Genomic DNA, 21928 nt, shown 5'->3' on the forward strand with positions numbered 1-21928 from the left:
TGTGCAAAAATGAAGTGCTATAGATCACCAGCAGAGGAAGGATAGCAGGAGTGTATCACGCAACCAAAAGCATCTTCTGTTGTGACCAGGTGGTCGTCGTGCTGTAGGTGCATGCTTGTGCATATTGGAACTTGCACAGGTCATAGTCATGCTCAATTGAGTAGAGGAACAGAAGAGGGGTGACCAGATGGTATCCAATGATACAAAGGAATCCTGGAGCAAGTGAGAATCCCCACCACTGATTGCATTCTTCACATGTTGTGTTCTCAGTTCTTGATGACCTAAGACAATAACTTTCTTTGTTTTTGACAGACGAACTTCTTCCGACTTGAGTGTGCTGTGTGCTCCGAGAGACCCATCACCAGGTAAGTACAGAACAAGCTTTCCTTAGGTTTATAAACGATGCTTTTCCCCCAAGACTCCCTGAGACCTAAACTCAACATTTTATTTAATCCTCATCATAACTCTATGAGTTCAATGCTGTCTTATTTCCATCTTATACATGAGGAAATTGAGGCACAGGGAGGTTAAACAACTTGATCGACATGCACAAAGATGTTCATCATAGCATAAATCACAATAGCAAAACAAAAAAATGGAGAGAATCTAACTATTCAACAGAATGCAAATTGTATTAAATTAATTACAGTACATTCACTGGATAGAGATATTTTAATAATATTCTTGATCATATTAAGACATTTTCTTTTATTCCTAGTTTGTTAGCACTCCTCATAAATAGATGTTATATTTTACTAAATGATTTCTGTGTCTTCTAAGATGAACAAATGATTTTTGTCCTTTTGTGTGTTGGTGGTGACTTGCATTAATTAATTTTCTAATGTTAAGCTTCCTCTATTGCTGAGATGAAGTCAACTTGGTCACGATATATTATCTTTTCCATACTTAGATTTAATTTGCTAATTTTAGTCATAAGTGAGATTAGCTAAAAATTTTCCTTTCTGGTATTTTTCTGGTCAGAAATGGTTTTTAAAGTATTGGAATTACCTGCTACTTGAATATATAATGGAACTTCACAGTAACACCCATTTAGGCCTGGTATTTTCTTTGAGGGAAGAACTGTACTTACTGATTTATTTAGGAATTTTTATTTTTTCTTGAGTCAGTTTTGCTAAGTTATGGAATATATATGCATATTTCTGTTGAATGTGTATGCAGGAGGGGAATTTCTGGATAATAGGGTAGACATGTTCAGTTTTAGTAATACTATTAAACAGTTTTCTAAGATGGCTGCATCAGTTTTAAAATTTATACATCAACTGGGAGTGTATGAGGGTTCTGATACATCTTTTCCGATACAATGCATTTTCTGTTTTTGTTTGTTTTTTCATTTGCGCTCTTCTGATGGATAGGCATTAGCATTATTGCAGTTTTAATTTGCATTTTCCTGTAGTCTTATGAGGGCAACCATCTTTTCATATGTTAATTGTCCATCTGAATATCTCTTTTGTGAAAAACCCACTCAAGTCTTTAAAAATGAAAAATTGCGTTGTTTTGCTTATTAAATTGTTTTTCTTATTGAGTTGTAGACATTTGTAATAATACAAATTCTGTATTTGTATTATTACCGCAGAGGCCTTGGTAGGCTATCTGTGTTACAAATACCTTCTTTTTTTCCTGTGGTTTACCCTTTCACTTTCTTTTTATGAAATAATTTCCTTTAAAATCGTGTAAATTATTAATTTTTTCCTTTGTAGTTAGAACTGTTGTGTCCTATTTAAGAAATATTGGTCTTATTCCAAGATCACAAAGCTGCTTTATATTTTCTTCTGAAAGCCATATCATCTTACCTTTGCATTTTGATCTACAATAAGTCTGGAATTGATTTCGTTGTACCTGGTATGAGGTAGCGGATCAGGATGAATTTTTTTCTATGTCACTATCCAGCTGACCAAGCACCATCTTCTTTGCCATAGCACTACTTATCTACTTATTTAGCACTACTGAGGTATATTTAACACAAAGTAAAATTCATTCTCTTAAAATATATGGTTTGATAAGTTTTGACAAATAAATTCAGTTAAATAACCACCACCACAATCAAGAGGTAGAACGCAGCCAACACCTAAAAGAGTAAATCTACTCCCCCACCTCGAACCCTCGATGACCACAGTCTAATTTCTGTCTCTATGTTTTTCCTTTTTTCCTGAACATATAAATTATATATAATACGTAACCTTTGTTTCAGACTTCTTTACTTAGCATACTTTTTTTTGAGATTCATTCATGTTGCTGTAAGTACCAGTAGTTTGTTCCTTTTTATTGTTGGGCAGAATTTTGTTGTGTGATGTACTACAGCTTGTTTATTCATTCACCAAATGATGAACATTGAGTTGTTTACAGTATTTGACTACTCTGGATAAAGATACTGTAAGCATTCATGAACTTGGTATTATCAGTCTTTGTAATTGTAGCAACTTGAGATGGTGTATAGTATCATCTCACTGTCGTTTTAATTTTCATTTTCCTAACTGGATCACCTGGTCCCGTTTCAGTCTTAGGCAGACTTGATTTGTTTGGGCCTTGGTACTGGGGCTTTGTGAGTGTTTGTGCTTCTCTTCCAGGTATGTGGGGCATTTGGATGGGAGAGAGTTTCCTGCTTCTCCCACATCTTTTTATGTGCTACTTTGCCATCCGCATATTTTCTTTGATGATTGCATTCTTCACATGTTGTGTCCTTCGTTCTTGATGGCCTAAGACAATAATAACTTTGTTTCTGACTGACGAACTTCTTCACCCACTTAAAGAATTAAGCTATTTAACTTTTTGTTATGAAGCTATAATATATGAAGTTATATTCTGGATACAAATCCTTTATTAGGTAAATTCTGTGCAAATACATTTTCTTAGTCTCTAGTTTGTTTTTTCATATTCTTAAAGGCATTACTCAAAGAGAAGAAAGTTTTAAATTTTGATGAATTTTAATTTATCAAGTTTTTAAATGAAGAGTAGTTTTGTGTCCTCTTTAAAAAATCCTTCCTAAAACAAGATTATGAAGATTTTATTTTTTTCCTAGAGATTTTATGGTTTTAAATTCTACATTCAATTATATGATCCATTTTGAGGTAATTTTTGTTTCTGGTGTGTGACGGATCAAGGTTCACTTTTTGTATGGATGTCCAAATTTTCTAGCACCACATGTTGAAAAAGCTATCGGTTCCCTCTTTTAATTACCTTGGCACCTCTTTCTTTCTCTCCTGTCTCTGGTACTCTCATTTACATGCATATTAGGCTGTTCTTAGATGTTCTTTTAAAAAATTATTCTTTCTCCTTGGATTTCAGTGTGGATAACTTCTATTGATCGATCTTTAAGCTTACTGATTTTTCTCTTTACTGTGTCATGTCTCCTGATCAGCCTTTCAAAGGAATTCTTCACTTCTGATATTGCATTTTTATTTCTAGAATGAATATGATTCTTTCCTATAGTTTCCTTTTCTCTTCTGAGATTCTCTACCTTTTCTTGCATTTTATCCTTCTTTTCCCTGAGAGCCTTTAACATATTAATCATGTTATTTGATAGTCTCTGATTGTTCCAATATCTGAGACATCTCTTGCTCACTGGGCCATGCAAAGGTGGTGGTGAGTGCTCAGTTCACCTAGTCCAGTTTCAGTCTTAGGCAGGCCTTATGTGTCTCAGAACTAGGGTTTTGTCATTGTTCCTGCTGCTCTTCAAGGCAGCCAACTTGTGCCACATAACTGTGGGATGTTTGGACAGGAGAAATTTTCCTGCTCCTCCCTCAGTGGTAATAGATCTCTTCTTTGTGTCAGTGCAGGATCCTGGGCCTGTGAGTTTCTTGTTCTTCCTTCATAGCAGATGGCAAGTGTTTGCTTCTACTTCTTTCCAAGAATCGATCCTTGCTTGGACTTTGGGGCTGGGAAGGTGTTTTGCTCCTCTCCCAGTGGTTGAAAGCTTTTGCTTAATGTGAAAAGGAATTTTGTGCTGGGCGTGGTGGTTGACGCCTTTAATCCCAGCACTTTGGGAGGCTGAGGTGAGAGAATTGCCTGAGCCCAGGGATTTGAGACCAGCCTTGGCAACATGACGAGACTTTTTCTCTACACAAATAAAAAACTTAGCCAGGCATGGTGGTGCACGCCTGTGGTTCCAGCTACTTGGAATGCTGAAGTGGAAGGATTGCCTGAACCCAGCAGGTAGATGCTGCAGTGGTCGAGAGTGTGCCACTGCACTCCAGTCTGGGCGACAGAGTGAGACTCCGACTCAAAAAAAAAAAAAGAAAAAGAATTTGTGCTTAATATGAAAAGGAATTTCTGGGAAGTGGATGGAGTCTCCTGCCTGTGCCCCACTAAAGGGAACACTCCCCAGCGTCCAATCCTGCCCTTCATCTTTCCCGTGCGTAGCCTTGCAGACCCGTGGAGAAAAGCTTGAGAGAGAGTTTGGACTCATCTTATGTTTCTGAGGCTCCCAGGGATTCCATATTTTCATGCTAGCTCACACTTACCCTTTACAAATTTATTAAACATTTAGGTGTTTTCTTATTTCTGCTTTTATGTTGGCTACCTCTTCCTACTATGCCCTACCAAAGGTGACAGTTCGTGTGACCCCTTTCTCTTTGGAAGGGCCCGTCACTCTTGGTAAACTTAGTTCACATGTTGGTCTTGTGACCTTAGCTCTCTAATAGGCTCAATACAAGTAAGATTTTGAAGATGAGGTAGTTTTTTTCTTGTTGTTAGGATGGGAGTGATATTCTCTGTGGCTTTCTGTATCTTGACTGAATGCAGAACCATGTGACAACTTTTTAAGAGTCATTGGCTTAAAGGAAAATTTGAGTTGTAAATAAAAATGCCAGTCAGAAATGAAGAAAATGAATGAACCCAAGGAAGGCAATAAAATCACAATCTAAAACTTAATAGGAAAACTGAGAGAATTTAGATTTTATTATTTTCTTGGCTTGACTGTATCTGGCATTCTTCTTTGTTCCTTCTCAGGAAACTCATGGCTATGATGGCAGGAATCACACAATGGAATCGCTTTATTCTGAGGTCTGGGCTAAGAGAAAGAGGAAGATTGGCTTCTCTCTGTCATAACTGCCTTCATGAGAAGGAGATGAGAAAGGGGGACAAATGAAAAAAAAAAGACAACAGAACAGGCACTCTAGGGAAGTTTGCAGCTTCTCAGGAGAGGGATGTACAATTAAAGATTCTAAAGAAAAACCACTGATGATGCCCATGGGCCCAAGCAGGACATCACTGGCATCATCCTAATTCCAGACAGAACTTAATGACTCCCCAGCCATCTCAGGACTGCCACCTTTCAGCTTGGTCATATTAATCTTCTCCATCCTTGCTCCTCCAAGGGTGGTCCAGGGACCGGCAGTATCCTCATCCACTGAGATCTTGTCAGAAAAGCAGAATCACAAGGTCCCACCTCAGACCTGATGAATGAAAATCTGCATTTTAACAAGAGTTCTTCTTGTGAAGTAGGATGTTTAGAATGTTCAGAATGCACTAGAAGCAGTGTTTTACATAATCACTGTTTTCTATGAGTATTTTTTTTGCGTGTGGTCGACTGTGCTTTGAATAATGAGATTAAAATCCTTCAAAGTCAAAATATTGTGAAGGTAACTGTAAGGATAACACGGAGTATAGTGCACAAAATTAAGGCATTTAAATGCATGTTCTAGTTATATTATTCAATTTAATTGAGCAATTATCATTGATATACATATTTAACTCTTCCGATTTTTTTAACTCTTCTTTTTGAGCGTTGTGCTCCTATTCTTTAAAAACCATGACTCTTTCTTGTAGCAGAGATTTTTCTGGTGTTTCTTCTTACAAAGGGATTTTAAAAGACCTAATGCTATGGTTTGAACATTTGTATCCTCCATGTCCCCAAATTCATGTGTTGAAACCCAACTGCCAAAGTGATGGCTTTAAGAAGTGGGAGTGTTTGGGAGAAGATTAGATCATGAGGGTGACTCTCTCAAGGATGGAATTAATGCTCTTTTCTCTCCATCGCCCAGACCGGAGTGCAGTGGCACACTCATGGCCATCCCAGTGTTGACTTCCTGGGCTCAGGCGATGCTTTTGCCTCAGCCTGCCAAATAGCCAAAACTATAGGCGCATGCTACCATGCCTGGCTGTTTTTGATTCATTGTAGAGATGAGGTCTTGCCAACTTGCCTTGGCCATTCTTGAACCCAAGGGCTCAGACAATCCCCTCACCTCGGCCTCCCAAAGTGCTGGGATTACAGGCTGGAGCCACTGTGCCCGGCCTAATGCTCTTCTAAAAGAAGCCCAAGAGAACGTGTTAGCCCATTGCACCAGGTGAAGACACAACAAGAAGGCACTATCTGAAAACCAGGAAGGAGGCCCTCACCAAATGCTGAATCTACAAGTCTCTTGAATTCAGACTTCCCAGCCTACAAAACTGTAAGTGATAAACTAAGACACCTATGAAGCCTGCCTTCTAGGGGCAACTCTATCCTCTCCATCTTGCTTTCAGTTCAAGAAACAGCTTTAATTGATGCTACAAAACTTGGCCCATAGCAAGATTTTAGCAAGGGCTTATTCTTCTGTCAAGTTTCTTTCCAAGAGCCCTTCACTTTTTAATCTTCCTGGCTTTGAGTGTCTTGTGATATAATGATCATGTGCTGTCAAATTTCTAGTTTCCTCAACTTTTGATAAAGATTAATTTTATATTTATCCCAATTTTTAAACTGTTCTCTTTCCTTTGATACAATAAAAAAAAAATGCTAGCCATGATTGCTGGATTATAGTGTCTGCTTTTGTTTTGTTTTGTTTTTGAACTCAGGTATTTTAAATCCATTCTTTTCCCCCTTTAGTGAGAGATGTGAGGTCAAAAATTTCTCGCAATATCATTACCTTGTTTTTAACATATCTTGTTCAACTTGGGACCATTACATATGTGTTCCAAATAGCTAGCCAGAGAAAAACACAAAGTCACGCCTCTCAACTGGGTCAGCCCAGGTAAAGAGTTGTCATGGTTGCCCTGGCCAATGGATTCTGCTTTAATCTCAATGACTGCCCTTAGCTGCAAGGGAGACTGGGAAATGTATCTTTAAGTTGGGCATATACCTATTGCAGAAGCAGTTGGGACTGAGTGTGCTGTGGACGGATATCTAAATGCAGACATCAGACCAGCAGGGAGCTCAATATCATTAGCTCTATGACCAGTGGTGCTGAATTGGAGAATGAGCTTAAATTGTGAACAGGTTTAGATATAATCAAGCCTCTTATTACATTTATTACTGAAGCCTTTCATGGAGGAAGAAAAAATAGTTTTCTGAGACCAGAAATAGAAGAAGGGAGAGTGTCCAGTCCCACATGTACTTACCCACACTCAATCTTAGTGATTGAAGAAGTCACTCCCTTGAGGAGGTAGTGAAGGGGAGGAAATCACCATTGCACCATGTGAGGACCAGTGGTTTCAAGAAGATAAACACTTCATAGGAAGTGCTATTGGGAAAAAGGAATGATGCTCTAACAATTATGTATGTGTGTGTGGGTATAAATATCTACATCTATATCTGTTTATATATCTGATTGTTAGATGTTATTCTGTATTAGGACAACTGTGTCATATTTGTTGCTTTATGTGTTTTTCTCAATTCCTGTTGTGGATGACCTTATAGTGGAGATAGTCATCTGCTATGGGAGCTGAGAAGAGGGAGAATTCATGTATGTTGAAGTTGTGAAGCCCCATAAAGAAGATGGCCATAAGCAGCTCACAGATCTTAAAGAACGGGTTGACTTGTTTCAGGTAAAGAAGAAGGGTGATTCAATGTAAACAAACAGCAAAAGCTACAGCAGTGGAATTCCAGCTGCTTCAGAAGCTCACTGCAGGGTTTTCCATCAGATCCCTCTGCACTGCCTTACAAGAAACAAACAAGCAAGCAAATGCTTGGACTGGGCAGCAGCTCCTTTGATGGCACATCCTGTGTGTAGTGCAGGCACTCTCAGTGCAGGCTCTGGCCTCTCTGATGTCCTTGTCATCCTTGGCTTCTGATGGAATGCTGATCTGGAAACTCAACAATTAGCCTGTCTCCCTACACGAGGCTCAACCCAGGAATCTGAGTTGACAGCTGATTGTTGCCACTGATTGCTTTGCTGACAGTGCTTCGTGGCTATTTTGGTTTTTCTTGAGAGTTCTTTAATTAGAGAAAATGACATCGTGTGCTGTCCAATCAACCTCTTGCCGGATATTATTACATTTGTAGGCGAATCAGGCGACATTTGGGTTAGTTCCTGCCAAGCTGGCATGAGGTTTGCGGCCTCCGGCACTGTCCCCATGCTGCTCTGAGACAGGTTTGCCACTGGCTTGAGGGAAGAGCATTCTATACTCCCACTGTGGGTTCAAGGTACCAGGACTTTTTTGGGTCAATATCCCACTGAAACATTTCAACTCCCGGTGGCCATTCCTTTGAGAGGATGTTAACTTTTTCTCTCTGAAATGAGATTATTTCAGGATTCCTTTGATATTTGCCTTTCTGGCTAACACGGACAGAACCTTTCATTTTCCCATGGGAGAGAGACAGACATGTTCTGAGGATGACTTCTATCTGGTGAAGCTTTAAATGTAGTTACCCATCAGGCTCGGTGGCTCAGTCTGTAATCCAAGCATTTTGGGAGGCTGAGGTGAGGGGATTGCCTGAGGTCTGCGGGTTCGAGACCAGCCCGGGCAACTTGGTGAGACCTCATCTCTACAATCAATGCCTGTAGTTTCAGCTACTTGGAAGGCTGAGGTGGAACCCAGCAGGTTGACACCGGGGTGGCCGTTGAGTGTGCCACTGCACTCCAGTCTGGATGATGGAGTGAGACTCCAACTCAAAAAAATAAAATAATGTGGGGGTCCAGCCCCGCAAAGGTTGTGGGCTTTCCTGAAGGAGAGACGGATAGGCGAAAGACAAAAATATTATACTCGGACACCTGCTTCCTGAACAGATGACAATTTAATGTTAGTTAACACAGAGCTTTTATACCATTTGTAAAGGGGCAAGACAAAGAAAATACCTTCATGTACATATCTTCTAAAAGTTGCCATCTAGTGGTCTTAGCAACAAACAAACCAAGATCCCTATAAACATTCAGACAATGAGTCTTATTACTTTTAGTCCAAAGTCCCGAATTACAGTCCTTGAAATGTCTTAAGAAAGTTTCTAAGTGTACATTTCTTCATGTGTCAGGAGTTTTCCCAGCTTAGGCTTTTATGTCCTTCAGAGCCTTGTAATCACCTACCTTGTCCAGATGTCTTTGTTACTTTTCTCTTATCCTGCAGTGCTTGTTTCTAAAGAGGACTCAAAAGAAGCTTTTAGTAATGTTTCCCAGGCCCCCAAGGTTGCTTTCTGTCTTTAGCTAATCTATCATAAAAGTGTCTGATTAGTATATTATGAGTTCAGTGAAAACCCATTCTATAAACATTAACTTAAGAGTTTTGACTATTGAATTAAGTAAAACTTTAATGATTAATCTTTATCCTAAGTCAGTGAAAACAGTGTTATAAATCACCTACATAACTCCTAGATAAGTGTTAAAACTTTTAATGAATTCATAATGAATTTACTATAAACTTGTGCTTCTAAAAAACCTTATGTCTAAACACTAAACTACATAATCCTAAATCAAATAAGTGAATATACTTATATCATTTATTACTTAAGCAATATCTAGTAACTTATAACCAAGTGAAAGAAGCATTCTTGATGTGCTTCAGAGTTTAACCCTTGCATATGTTAGAAAAGGCCAAATGGCATAGTGGGAAATGAAAAAATAAACCATGACATTTCCAGGTTAGCTGTGAGTACTTCACATAAACATGCCATTTTCTTCTTCCATGACTGCACAGAATTCTTCGGCGGTATCAAACAGCAAAGGTGGAAGACAGAAGGGCCTCAGCTTCCTGGGCTCGCCCTGTGGCCTGGGGTCTTCGGCCCACCAGGACCCTGTCAATCAGGTGGGCCTCCAAGGCTGGCTCCCAACAAAATAAAATAAAATAAAATAAAATAATTTTTTTAAAAAAGGTAGTTACCCATACAGTACAGTGAGATCTCACTCCGTTGCTTTAGCTAACAGGAAGAATGATCTTAAATTAGAAACTGTTTTGAGTTAAAAGTTCGAAGAGTTGACAACTCTGAAATCCACAGAATAACTTTTGCCTGCTGCTTTTTAGGTGGCAGTCCCTTCTGAGGTTGTTTTTAAATACTTTATTTTTGAGTAAGCTCATATATGCTTTATGTGTTTATGTACACATAAACTAGGCATGAAAGCTTTTTTGGTTGTTGTTGTTTTAGTTGGAGTCTTACTCTGTTACCCAGGCTGGAGTACAGTGGCATGCTTACTGCTACTGCAGCCTCTACCTGCTGGGCTTAGGCGATTTTTCTGCTTCAGTCTTGCAAGTAGCTGAGACTATATGTGCACACCACTATATCCAACTAATTAAAAAATTATTATTTATTGTAGAGACGAGGTCTTGCCAAATTTTCAAGGCTGGTCTCAAACTCCTGGGCTCAGGCAATCCTTTCACCTCCACCTCCCAAAGTGCTGGGATTACAGGTATGAGCCACTGTGCCTGACCTGAAAGTTTTAACAGTAAGATTACTTTTCAAATGAGTAGTGACCCTTCTAATTCCCTATTTGCATCATTGCATCAAAGATCTATTGAGCCTGCAGTGGTGCCCTCAGGCTTAACAAAGCAGTGTGGGACATAGTTTCTGCCCTCAGGAAACATACATCCTAACATTCATGACTTCCTTGAAGGATCTCTCTCCAAGGTTGTGTTTTTGTTTTTCCTAGAGTTCTCAGTATTGAAGCAGAGAACAAAGTATGCAGGACTGATCCAGAGTTGGAAAGACAAGAGGACAAGGATACTAAGGATTCTATGGAGAGTTCATAGGGTCTCAAATTGGACACAGAAGGAAGGGAGTTCAGGTTGTATCTGTGTCTGTGTTGGGGGAGTAAAGGTTGGCCATGAAGATGGAGAAAGTGGTTCGTGGGTATGGTGAGTGTTTGGAAGCCAAAGAGGACTCTTTGAGTTCAAACAAAGAAATGGAGAGTGGGTAAGGGGCAAGAGAGACAAAGCAGTGATTATTGCCTGTGGTTCCTGTGTGTCTGTCTTTGCCTTCTCAATTAAATGATAACTAAGAGCCTGGCATGACATTTCTTTTGTGTATCCTTCAGCTAATGTTTATAGCACACACTTCTGGATATTTCCTGAAGAAATTCACAGCTCATTCATGGGATTTGTAAAGATCATTTGATTTCAATTATCACATTTCTTTCACAAATATAGAAGTGATTGAGATGCTCATTTGTTTATGTGTATGGTGACCCCAAAATGATTCCTGATATAATCTCATGGCAGTATAAACACACCCACATAAACTACAATGAAGAGGAAGTTCTCATCAGCTGATACTTGTTCATTACATTCAAGTGAAGGGGAATGATTGTCTCTAGGGAAACTCCAGAGTCCCACATGCTGAAGGTGGTTCTGCCTTACCAGTAATGCCAGAATTGCTTGCTGTCCCTTCTTATAGGCCAACCGTTCTCCTGTACTCTTCACGAGTTTCAGGTTAAGTGCATTTGAAGGTCCAAATGAGCAACTCAAACTTCTTTCTATTTTCCTGCTCCACATTCAATTTTTGCATGTGAAAGGTTTCCACAACTGAAGTCACAGCAAAAACCAGAGAAAAAAAATTTTAATTAAAAAGAAAACACTAAATTTAAGAAGTTCAGACTTTATGAAGTCATAATTACTCTATATTCTTGAAAGTTTTATAATTGCTGATCCCTGGGTGCCACACCCACTGTAAGTCCTTTGAGATAGCATCTTCTATTTGTTGATGAAAAGACGACAAACTCTGTAAAGTATTTTCAGATGTTTTATTCTGAACCAAATTTGAGAATTTTAAGCCCAGGAACAACCACCCTCAGGAGGCCCTGGAAACATGTGCCCACTGTGGTTGAATGGTGGCTTGGTTATATACATTTTAAGAAGGCAGAAGTTACAAGAAACCATAAATCAATGCATGTGAGATTTTCATTGGTTTGGTCCAGGAAGGAGGGACATTTCCAAGCGGGGGAGCTTCAGGTATAGGTAGATTCAGAGATTTCTTGCCTGGTAATTTGTTATTTCTATCTAAGGAATTTTGAACGTCAGTAGAGGAGATGCTTTGTTAAGATAAGGGAGCAGAAAATCCCAGATTTATTGATAAGTAGGTAAAGCTCTACATGTGGCAGACTTCAGGGAGGATGGATGAGTATCTAACAAGGTTTCCGGAGTCTGGGAGTCGCCAAGAGATGCCTTTGCAGGGCCATAAAATACTTTGATTTCCTTCTTTTTTGTTATGTGATGCTATGCTAGAGTCAGGTTGGAAAACAAACTTCAGGATATAGAGTAATAAGATAGTAAAACCCTATCTGTTAAGTCCCTTATCAGGCAGTGACTCTCCAAGCCTCTTCATTAGGAATTTGGATAAGAGACAAAAGTAAAGTTTAGTCCTTACATTCATCTGGTTATCCAAGTGCTGTCCAGTGCTAGGAGCACAGTGGAGCCTTCCAAGTGTCTGTGCCCCTGAAGTGAAGGTGTCTTACATTCAGTTCAGACATACCAGCAGCATCTGTTATAAGTACACACCTTCTCGGGTGGCATTAAATTCCTTAAACTGTATCCCAGATGTAACAGACTTGACCCGAATCATGCGGTTACCATGGCATCTCAAGAGAGCTCTTAGAAGCGCATTGATTTCTCTAGACAGAAAGATGGTAAGCTGCTCCGGTAGAACATTTTCTACCTTACAGGCTGAGAATAAAAACTATATTTATCTGCGACAAAAAATCTGATTTCCAAAACTTCTCTCAAGTATACTCTTTTATAAGATGTTTGCTGAAAACTGTTCACCAGTTTAGAGGCTGCTGTAGCACTGACTGGTAGCAAACTTTCTTTCATCTCTGACCTGGAAGCTTCTTTTTGAATAAAATAGAAATGTAAACAATCCCAGCTAAGAAATCCCTTTTCAGTTCAGAGAAGAGTTGAAGTAACTGAGCCTTTCTGTTTATTCAGGGAGACAGAAGCAAAAAATGGTCTACCAGGAATAAGATGGCGGATCCACTTTCTTCATACGCAGCTTCTCTTCTGCCACAGCTCTTTGGTGTTAATCTAATTCTCACTAATTGCTAACTCCAGAGCAACAGAGCTTGGATCCTTGAAAGGATTGCTTTTTTATAAAATCTTATTGTCTGAAATTTCTACTTAATGGAGAGACCACTGGACCACCAGCTTTTTGCCTTAGAGTTAGTAGGCAAAGACGGTTTAAGTTATTAATTTTCATTGCTTGTCATTTGTATAACACTTGGCAATGCTCAAAACACTTTTACATCCTTTGTTATTTGAGCTATGATGGAGTAATAACAACCCGTGGGAGGCAGAGACAGACTTTTAAAAAAATTTCTTTTCTTTTTTTTTTTTTAACGAGGGGATTGAGTATATAGGGGAGACAAAACTTTACCTGTTCCCTTTTAAGTTTTATTTTATTTTTGTGGGGTGGGGAGTGGCAGGCTAGACCTGATAGTTAAATTGACATAAGATTAACAGGAGGCAGCAAACAAATTGATTGATTGAGTTGAAGTCTCACTGGCATGATCACAGCTTACCTTAGCCTCAACCTCCTGGGCTTGGGCGATTCTTCCATCACAGCCTCTTAAATAGCTGGTACTACAGGTATGAGCCACCACGTCTGGCTAATTTTTTTGATTTATTGTAGAGACAAGGGCTTGCTGTGTTGCTCAGGCTGGTGTCAAACTCCTGGGCTCAAGAAATCCTCCAGCCTCAAAGTGCTGAGATTACAGGCATGAGCCATGGTGCTCTGCCACAAATTTATTTATTTATTTATTTTTGAGTTGGAGTCTCACTCTGTCACCCAGACTGGAGTGCAGTGGCCGCTCCCGGCCACCGCAGCCTCGACCTGCTGGGCTCCGGCGATCCTTCAGCCTCAGTTTTCCGAGTAGCCAGAATTACAGGCATGCGCTACCACGCCCGGCTGATTTTTTGATTTATTGTAGAGATGAGGTCTCGCTGCCCACGTGGGTCTCGAACCCTCGGGCTCAGGCAATCCACTCACCTCAGCCTTTCAAAGGCACGGGATTACAGGCTGAGCCACTGAGTCCGGCCAGAAATTTATTAAACGTAAGTTTTACATGGCTCAGGAATCCTTGTAAGGAAATGAAGACCCAAAGAAACAGTCAGAATCAATTACTGATATACTGAGTTAGACAAAGAGTAGTAAATGTGAAAATGTGCATAGTAGTTTTATGAAAATATGACAAGGCAGAGGGGCTTGAGCTAGGGCAGTTTGTTGGGTAGAGAAGCAACTAGGAAGAGAAGAGTTAATTTAACAAGGTTTGTTTGTATAGATTTCCCTTAGCTTTAACTTATTTCCCTTGACGATAAGAATGTTACTTTTCTTCTGGTGCAGGGATGACATATTTCACATGGGAATTTCATCTCCTGCCTTTAAAAACCAGAAGGAAGGTCAGAACAATCTTCTTGCACATGCTGTTTTTCTTAAAGTGCCTTTAATTCAAAGTAGTCAACATGTCAGAACAGTGTATTTTGGAATGGTCAGGAAGGTGGTGCCTCTTTAAAAATCAATTTTTACTCGGGCCAGATTGGCACTAGAATTTGCTCTTCCTGTCCCTAATTCAGACTCAAATTGCTCAGTCATGCTGGGCCAAGTGTGAGGAAGGGAAGGTAGAGCCCACAGCTTGAGAATTGTCTGCTTACTTGTCTGTCTCCTTGATTGACTTTCAGCTTTCGGCTTCTTGAAGGCAGAAGTTCTCTTATTCACTGTTGGATCCCTAGTGCCTAGAATAGTGCCAGCACATAGTAGGTGCTCAGTTAACTTTTTTTGGGTGTCAGGGTCTTACTTTGTTGCCCAGGTTAGAGTGCAGTGGCACGATCACAGCCCACTGCAGGCTCAACCTCCTAGGCTCAGGCAATCCTTTTGCCTCAGTCTTGAGTAGCTGGGACTACAGGCATGCATCACTGTACCCAGCTAATATTTTGATTTTTTTTTTTGTAGAGATGAGGTCTGCTGTATTGCCCAGGCTAGACCAGAATTCTTGGACTCAAGTGATCCTTCCGCCTCAGTCTCCCAAAGTGCTGGGATTACAGGTGTGAGCCACCATGCTCGACTCTTCAGTTAACATTTTTGTTAAGAAACAAGTAATAATAATGCCAACATTTTCACCTCTGTCTATCCCCCTCTTACACATGCCAATGGCATAGAAAATGTTGGGTAGAAGAATTATATCTATAATAAGTAGGCAAAAATATGGGCACAGAGGCGGAAGCATAGGTTGTCAATTTGCCGAAAGTGTTGGTTAAAGTACACTGGAGTGAGCTGTAGTGAATCACAGAAAAAATTGAAAATATAGCTCTTGCCTTTGGGGAGCTTGCAGTGTGCTCAGAGAAACATGACTCCCATCACGAGAAGGATGAGAAAAATCACTGTCAGTCTCTTTGGTTGGCCCCGCTGACTTGGAAATTCAAAGTTGGAGGCTTGGAAGGGGAGCAGACACTGCAGAAATATCCTCCTCTCAGAAGGAGGAGGAAGTGGACGAGCTTCACTGTCGTTTTCTTTGTTTGGTGCTATAATTACCTGTACCTACAAAAAAAGTGTTTCTATGCGTGAAACCAAATCCAGTGACTGGAAGAGGAATGAATCATTCTAATTAATTGGAGTAGAAGGTGAACCTTGAAAGAGCTTCATTTGGCTTTTTTCTTTAAATAGTCAAGTAATTATGCCACAATTTAACATCAGTAAACAATTGTTTCCATCCTTATCTCTACTGGAGCTAATATCTTCCAAGATCTTTAGAGCTGTGCCTTTTCAAGGTTCAGGCCTCAAATCAAGTGCTTAAGTATCAACAACTGAAATTCTCATTCAGTGAGTCTGGGAATTTTTTTCTTAATAAACATTTTATTTTGGAATAATTTTATATTTACAGAAGAGTTGCAAAGATAATACAGCGTTCCTTTATTTCCTTCACCTAGTTTTCTCTAATGTTAACTTCTTTATTTTCTTATTTTTTGCTTTTGTTTTTGTAGAGATGAGGTCTCCCTATGTTGCCCAGGCTGGTCTTGAACTTCTGAGCTCAGGCAATCCTCCTGCCTTAGCCTCCTGAAGTACTGAGATTACAGGTGTTAGCTATCACCCCCCCAGCCATAATGTTAACTTCTTAGTCATAATTAATTTGTAAAAATTAATACATTGGCCAGACATGATGGCTCAAGCCTATAATACCAGCACCTTGGGAGAACGAGGTGAGGGGGTTACCTGAACCCACGGGTTCGAGAACAGTCTGGGCAACTTGGCGAGACCTCATCTCTACAATAAATCAAAAAATTAGCCAGACGTGGTAGTGCTCACTTGTAGTTCCAGGTACTTGGAAGGCCGAGGCAGAAGGATCGCTGGAGCCCAGCAAGTTGACACAGGGTGGCCGTGAGCAAGCCACTACACTCCAGCCTGGGGGATGGAGTGAAACTCCAACTCAGAAAAAAAAAATTAGAGAATTAACATTGATGCAGTAATACTAACTACACTACAGATGATTCAGATTTCATCAATTTTTCGACTAATGCCCTCTTCCTGTTCAATCCAGGATCTCACATTACATTTAGTTGTCCTATATCCTTAGTCTCCTTAGATCTGTAATCATTTCTTAGTCTTTCCTGGGGTTTGCATTTTTAGTAAACTCCCCAGTAGTTCTCAGACACCAGCAGTCAACACCCACAGCTCTTCCAAAGCCAGGCAGACCCTGGACACATCTCACAAGTGCTGAGAAGCATGTGTCTGGGACCTCCCTGTCCTAAGTGGCACCTGTTTTCTGCATCCCAAGTCATTTCATTCAGGGACCTTGCAGGACATAGAAGGCACACTCTGGAGGACTCTGGGGAGCACTGAACAAAATGCAGCAAAGCACTATTTACAGAAGTGTGGACAGGATGAAAGGACAAAAAGGTTGTGAAGGCAACCAGGAACTATTTACGGTGAAAAGCTCTGTGTCTCTGTGGGAAGAGGTGAGAAGAGCTGGACCAGAAGTCAGAGATGTGTGACTGGAGAATCAGCCTCTGTCAGAACCACAAGGCTCTGCTGTGCAGAGGAGTGTACTTGACCTCCTCTACCTGGGCTCTCCTACTGGCAGCTCCCATTGGTGGAACCCAGAGGAGACCAGAGGGCAGGACCTGGACTCTTACTGTTCTTGGGCACAGAGTGGGGAGAGAAGATTTGAGAACAGATCTGGAGAATGGATCCAGGGAGGGGGGCCAAAGTGAGAATAACCAGAACTGTCTGAAAGCAGAACGCAGGAGAGAGAGACTGGTTAATTGTACCTGGATTAAAACTTACAATACGTTTATTAATTTATAGCTATGATGTTATTAGGGTCCCTCGCTTAATTTTTTAAAAGGAGGATCCAATACAAGCATCATGTTTAACCTTGGAAACTGTTCAGTTTGTCAATTTGTTGCAAATTCAACACATATCCTTTCAGTAGGTTAATGATATAAGGAAAACCATAGCTTCCAGCTAAATAAACATTATAAATATCCAGACTGAAGGAAAGAAGTTTCACTGGAGACACAGTCTTAGAAGTGACCATGGACTTTAAGAATGACATATACTATCTTATAAGGTTTGGATCAAATGATGCTTCCCCCCCCCCCCCCCCCCGTTTTGTTACTTGGCTCTACATTTTGAAAGGAGAGATGATATCTCTTTCTGTAGTATAGAGAATCAAATTCCGGGAACTAAAAAAAAAAGATTTAAAAAATTCGTATTTTTGTATTGGAAAGAAATAAGGCTCGAGTGGAAAATTCATGTTATTCAAGCATCCATGGGATTTATGGGAACTACTACTCTTTTAGAACTGGACTTTCCTGGGGTTTATCCAATGGATTTTTAAAAAATGATGGAGATGGATGGGTAAGATCTTTTTCTCTCATTTCAAACAAGGAGTAGAAGTTAGAAAGGGGGAATATTAGCTATATTTTGCATTTTTTTTTTTTTTTTGAGTTGGAGTCTCACTCTGTCACCCAGACTAGAGTACAGTGGCCACTCCCGGCCACCGCAGCCTCGACCTGCTGGGCTCCAGCGATCCTTCCGCCTCAGCCTTCCGAGTAACCGGAATTACAGGCACACGCTACCACGCCCGGCAGATTTTTTTTGATTTATTGTAGAGATGAGGTCTCACTGCCCAGGCGGGTCTCGAATCCACGGGCTCAGGCAATCCACTCACCTCAGCCTCCCAAAGGCGCGGGATTACAGGCTGAGCCACCGATCCCGGCTTATTTTGCATTTCTTGACATTAAGTTTGACATTAAATACATTAAGTTTGCCAAAACAGAAGGTTCTGTGGTGGTTTGTTTTGTTCATATATACCATTTTTCACCGATATGATCTGGAGAATGGATCCAGGGAGGGGCCGAAGTGCTTGTTCATCAATGTCCACCAGAAAAGGAGCACTTCTATATTTATTTTTGAAAAGTGGCTGCACTAGGGTCTTAGTGGGAAACAGAATTGACCTCAGAGGGTTTGAATGAAGAGAATTAGATGAAGGGTTGCTGCCCAGTGGGCAGGATTACATCATACACAGGGGGTGGTCTGGCTCCCAGCCACAAACAGCTATGGGATGCCACTGTCAGCTCTGAGCCACAGAAACATGAGGAGCAGTAGTAGAGTCAGTGAGTGATTGTGATTATGGGAGAAGGACCACTCAGCAGAAGCCGGAGCTGTGAAGGGACATAACTCATGGGGCATGGAAGGGAGACAGAGGGAGAGAGTAGGGAAGTAGCACCCATCGGGCTCCTCCAGCCCTCCCACCCTGCGCGGGTGCCTCCGTGGGTCAAACTCAGCAGAAGTTGGGGGGCAGGGAGTGTGGACGACACAGGGGCAGAGAGAGGTGGAATGTGGCTGGGACACATTGTGGAGGTAGTTGTGGGGAAGACCAGCAAAATTACTCATCGGAATTCAGCCCCCACAATGATTACTTGTGACATTGAGTTGAAAGGAAATGCAAAGTAGATGCATTCACTGCATGAGCGAATCTGTTTTTTTCTTTTTCTTTTTCAGAGCCAGTTTTATTGTTTTAAAATATCTTACTACTCTTCTAGCCTGTTCTGAAATTTTAGTACATAAAGACCCTGTTTGCCTGACTTGTCGTAGCCTCATTAAATGGTAAGAAAGATGCGGACCTTTAATAACTGGTTCCTGAATTTGACCTCAGGGACCCTGAGGAATGGGGCCCAGCACAGCTTGTGCTATTGGTTTCCCCAATTGGCGTTTTCGGAGTTAAAATTGGCCACCATAGACTGGATGCTCTTATTGTCCTAATGGGCTGTTTCTGTTGCAGCTAAATGTAATTACTAAATAATCATTTCCAGTTGTTCATTGATTATTTGGGCATGAATTATTTAATGAAAATAGACTCAGATGGATGACCCAGGAGTAGAAAGGCCTGTTTCTGGGAAAAACCTTCACTCTAGTCCCCATATCCCTGGTTATAGATTATTCGAAAACAAAAGCAAAGTAGCAAAAACATTTTAAATGCTTTTGGCAACTTTAACCAAACCTGGTCCCAGGATCATTTAAGAACTCTTCTGCTGTGAGGCTCAGAGAAATAGAGCTGAGAATAGACTGGTTGCAGCAATTTCAGTGAAGCGACCTGAACATGTTTTTTTAGTACAGAATTTTTAGTGAGTAACAAAACGGCATGCCCAGAAGATTGCGTTCCTTGGAAAAGATATTTGTGTTTGATTTTTCTTTTCCTGGTGGAGTGCCCCTCAAATACTTTGTATCAAACATTTAAAATGATGCTATGAAAGCTTCTCAGCCTTCTATTTGCTGCGATTGTTTGTCTCATTTAACCTAGCTTTTCCTTCCCCTTTTTGTGATGGATTCTTGGACAGAGCTACCTTCATCCAAATAACTACAGAAAAAAAAAACAAAACTATGCTCTTTAAAAATATTACTTATTCAGGTGGGCATGGTGGCTCATGCCTGTAATCTCAGCACTTTGGGAGGCTGAGGCAGGCGGCTTGCTTGAGCCCAGGTCTTCGAGACCAGCCTGGCAACATAGTGAAATCTAATCTCTACAAAAAAATAAAAATATTAGCCAGGCATGGTAGCACACACCTGTAGTCCCAGCTACTCCAGAGGCTGAAGTGGAAGAATCTCCTGAGCTCAGAAGATTGAGGTTGCCGTGGGCTATGATCGTTGTATCGTTTTGACCATGCTACTGCACTCCATCCTAGGTGAAAGAGTGAAACCCCGATGCTACATACATATATAGATATATATATACCTTATTTATTTGTGTTGTTTGCTAGTTAGTTTACACTGTTACTAGGTTCGACTGTATTTCCTTTTCTCCCTAAGCTGGAAACATGCCTGGCCTGGCTTCATCTTTGGCCATATTGGCTCTCTTTATATCATGAAAATGGTAAGTAAAAAGGTCAGAAAATGGTTGTGAGCCATTCACTCTAGTAGCCATTTGGCTTATATAAAGTTCGAGGGTCTTTGAAATTTTCAGCAAAGCTAAAAAAACCTTTTGTCTATCATGCCTTTGACTAAAGTGCCATGCCTTTGAGTAGCTAGAATCAATAAGCTGCTCGTAGCTGCTCTAAGTAGATACCGAGACCCTTTTTGCTCTTATTGATCTGATCTGTGCAGGGTGTTAGAGCAGGTAGGTAGTGGTTAGTGTGATACCAGGCTAGCTTGCTTTAACCTAAATTAAGAACCCAAACCCCATGATAATGGGCATTAGCTGCCAATGTGAAGACCGGGTCTGTCCTTTGCAACTATTCCTGTCTGTGTTAGGATCAGTTTCCAAATCACTGTGGTGGTAAACATAGATGCATATTTAACTCTGTTGTCTTCCATGTTCCCTCAAGGTCAGTTAGTTGCCGTGGCTGTCTCTTCTGGCTTTGCGAGAGAGATCCTTCTGGCCTGACATACTGAGATGACCTCCAGGAAGTCCTACCTGCACATAGTATTCCCTTGCTCTTGCCACACTAGGGCATCATTGCATTGATCAGGATCTGCCTTTGCTTAAGCATCCTTAGTCAGTTACTACCTACAGCGTCAAATTCCTGTCAGTAACCAATGGGAAAATTTTTGTGAGCAGCTGCTGTGGGCAAGACCCAGTGCTTAGTGCTAGGGGGACACAGACTGTATCCACTTGCTTGTCCACGACACCTACCTTGTGTCCTTGATTGATATATGATTTCCTGGAAGCCAGGGATTATACTTGAAGTGTATAAGTATCCAGCAACAAGACTGGCTTTTCATCAGCATTCTTGATTACATATTTTCAGTTGACAATAAGGCATACGGCTTGAAAATGGTATACATAGTCCCCTCAAGGGTATCTGAAGTGGCTCAAGTATTTTCGAAACTAAGTAGAATTCTCTTCAGAACTTAGAACTCCATTCTTTTGTTCAAGATGCAATTTATTGAGTGCTTGCTTAGGACCAGGCACTGTACCAAGTCCTTGGCATACCAAAATGTGACGTGTAAAAGCCCACCAGACAGAGACTACTCAGGTTTATTAGCTTGCTGGAATAAGGGAGAGCACATATTGTGGAAAGCATGAGGCATCTCAACAGGTGGAAGTGAAGGAAGACTATCTGTTGAGTTTGCAGGGCTAGAGTTAGTCACAGGATGCTTTTGGCAGAGATTGGGTAGAATTTTTAAAGTAGGAAGTTGCTAGAATGCTCAGTGGTCTTATTTTAAGGATACATGACTTTGTGTGGAGTTACCGTTTAGGCCAGTTTGTCTGTGGTCTCATTTAGAACATGTGTGTCTAAAAGTCTGAACATGTGTGTTAAAAGTCTGAATTTAGTTTGTCTTGCATGTCATGTTTTGTTACAGTTTTTT

At 40.7% G+C, this 21928-nt stretch overlaps 1 protein-coding gene across 2 annotated transcripts in view; it reads left to right on the forward strand.

Moving 5' to 3' along the window:
• Positions 1-311: 311 nt before the first annotated feature.
• Positions 312-21928, forward strand: part of LOC103268813 (neurocalcin-delta) — a 334704-nt gene continuing 313087 nt past the window's right edge. Inside the window, exon 1 of one of the 2 annotated variants that reach the window (XM_008066404.2) lies at positions 312-365. The gene's annotated coding sequence lies outside the window, so the exon portion shown is untranslated. The remainder of the gene's footprint in view (positions 366-21928) is intronic. The other variant, XM_008066406.2, reaches the window with a different exon arrangement.

This window comes from Carlito syrichta, unplaced genomic scaffold (genome assembly GCF_000164805.1).
Source record: "Carlito syrichta isolate Samal-C Ts95f unplaced genomic scaffold, Tarsius_syrichta-2.0.1 Scaffold308917, whole genome shotgun sequence".
Classification (NCBI taxonomy): Eukaryota; Metazoa; Chordata; class Mammalia; order Primates; family Tarsiidae; genus Carlito; species Carlito syrichta.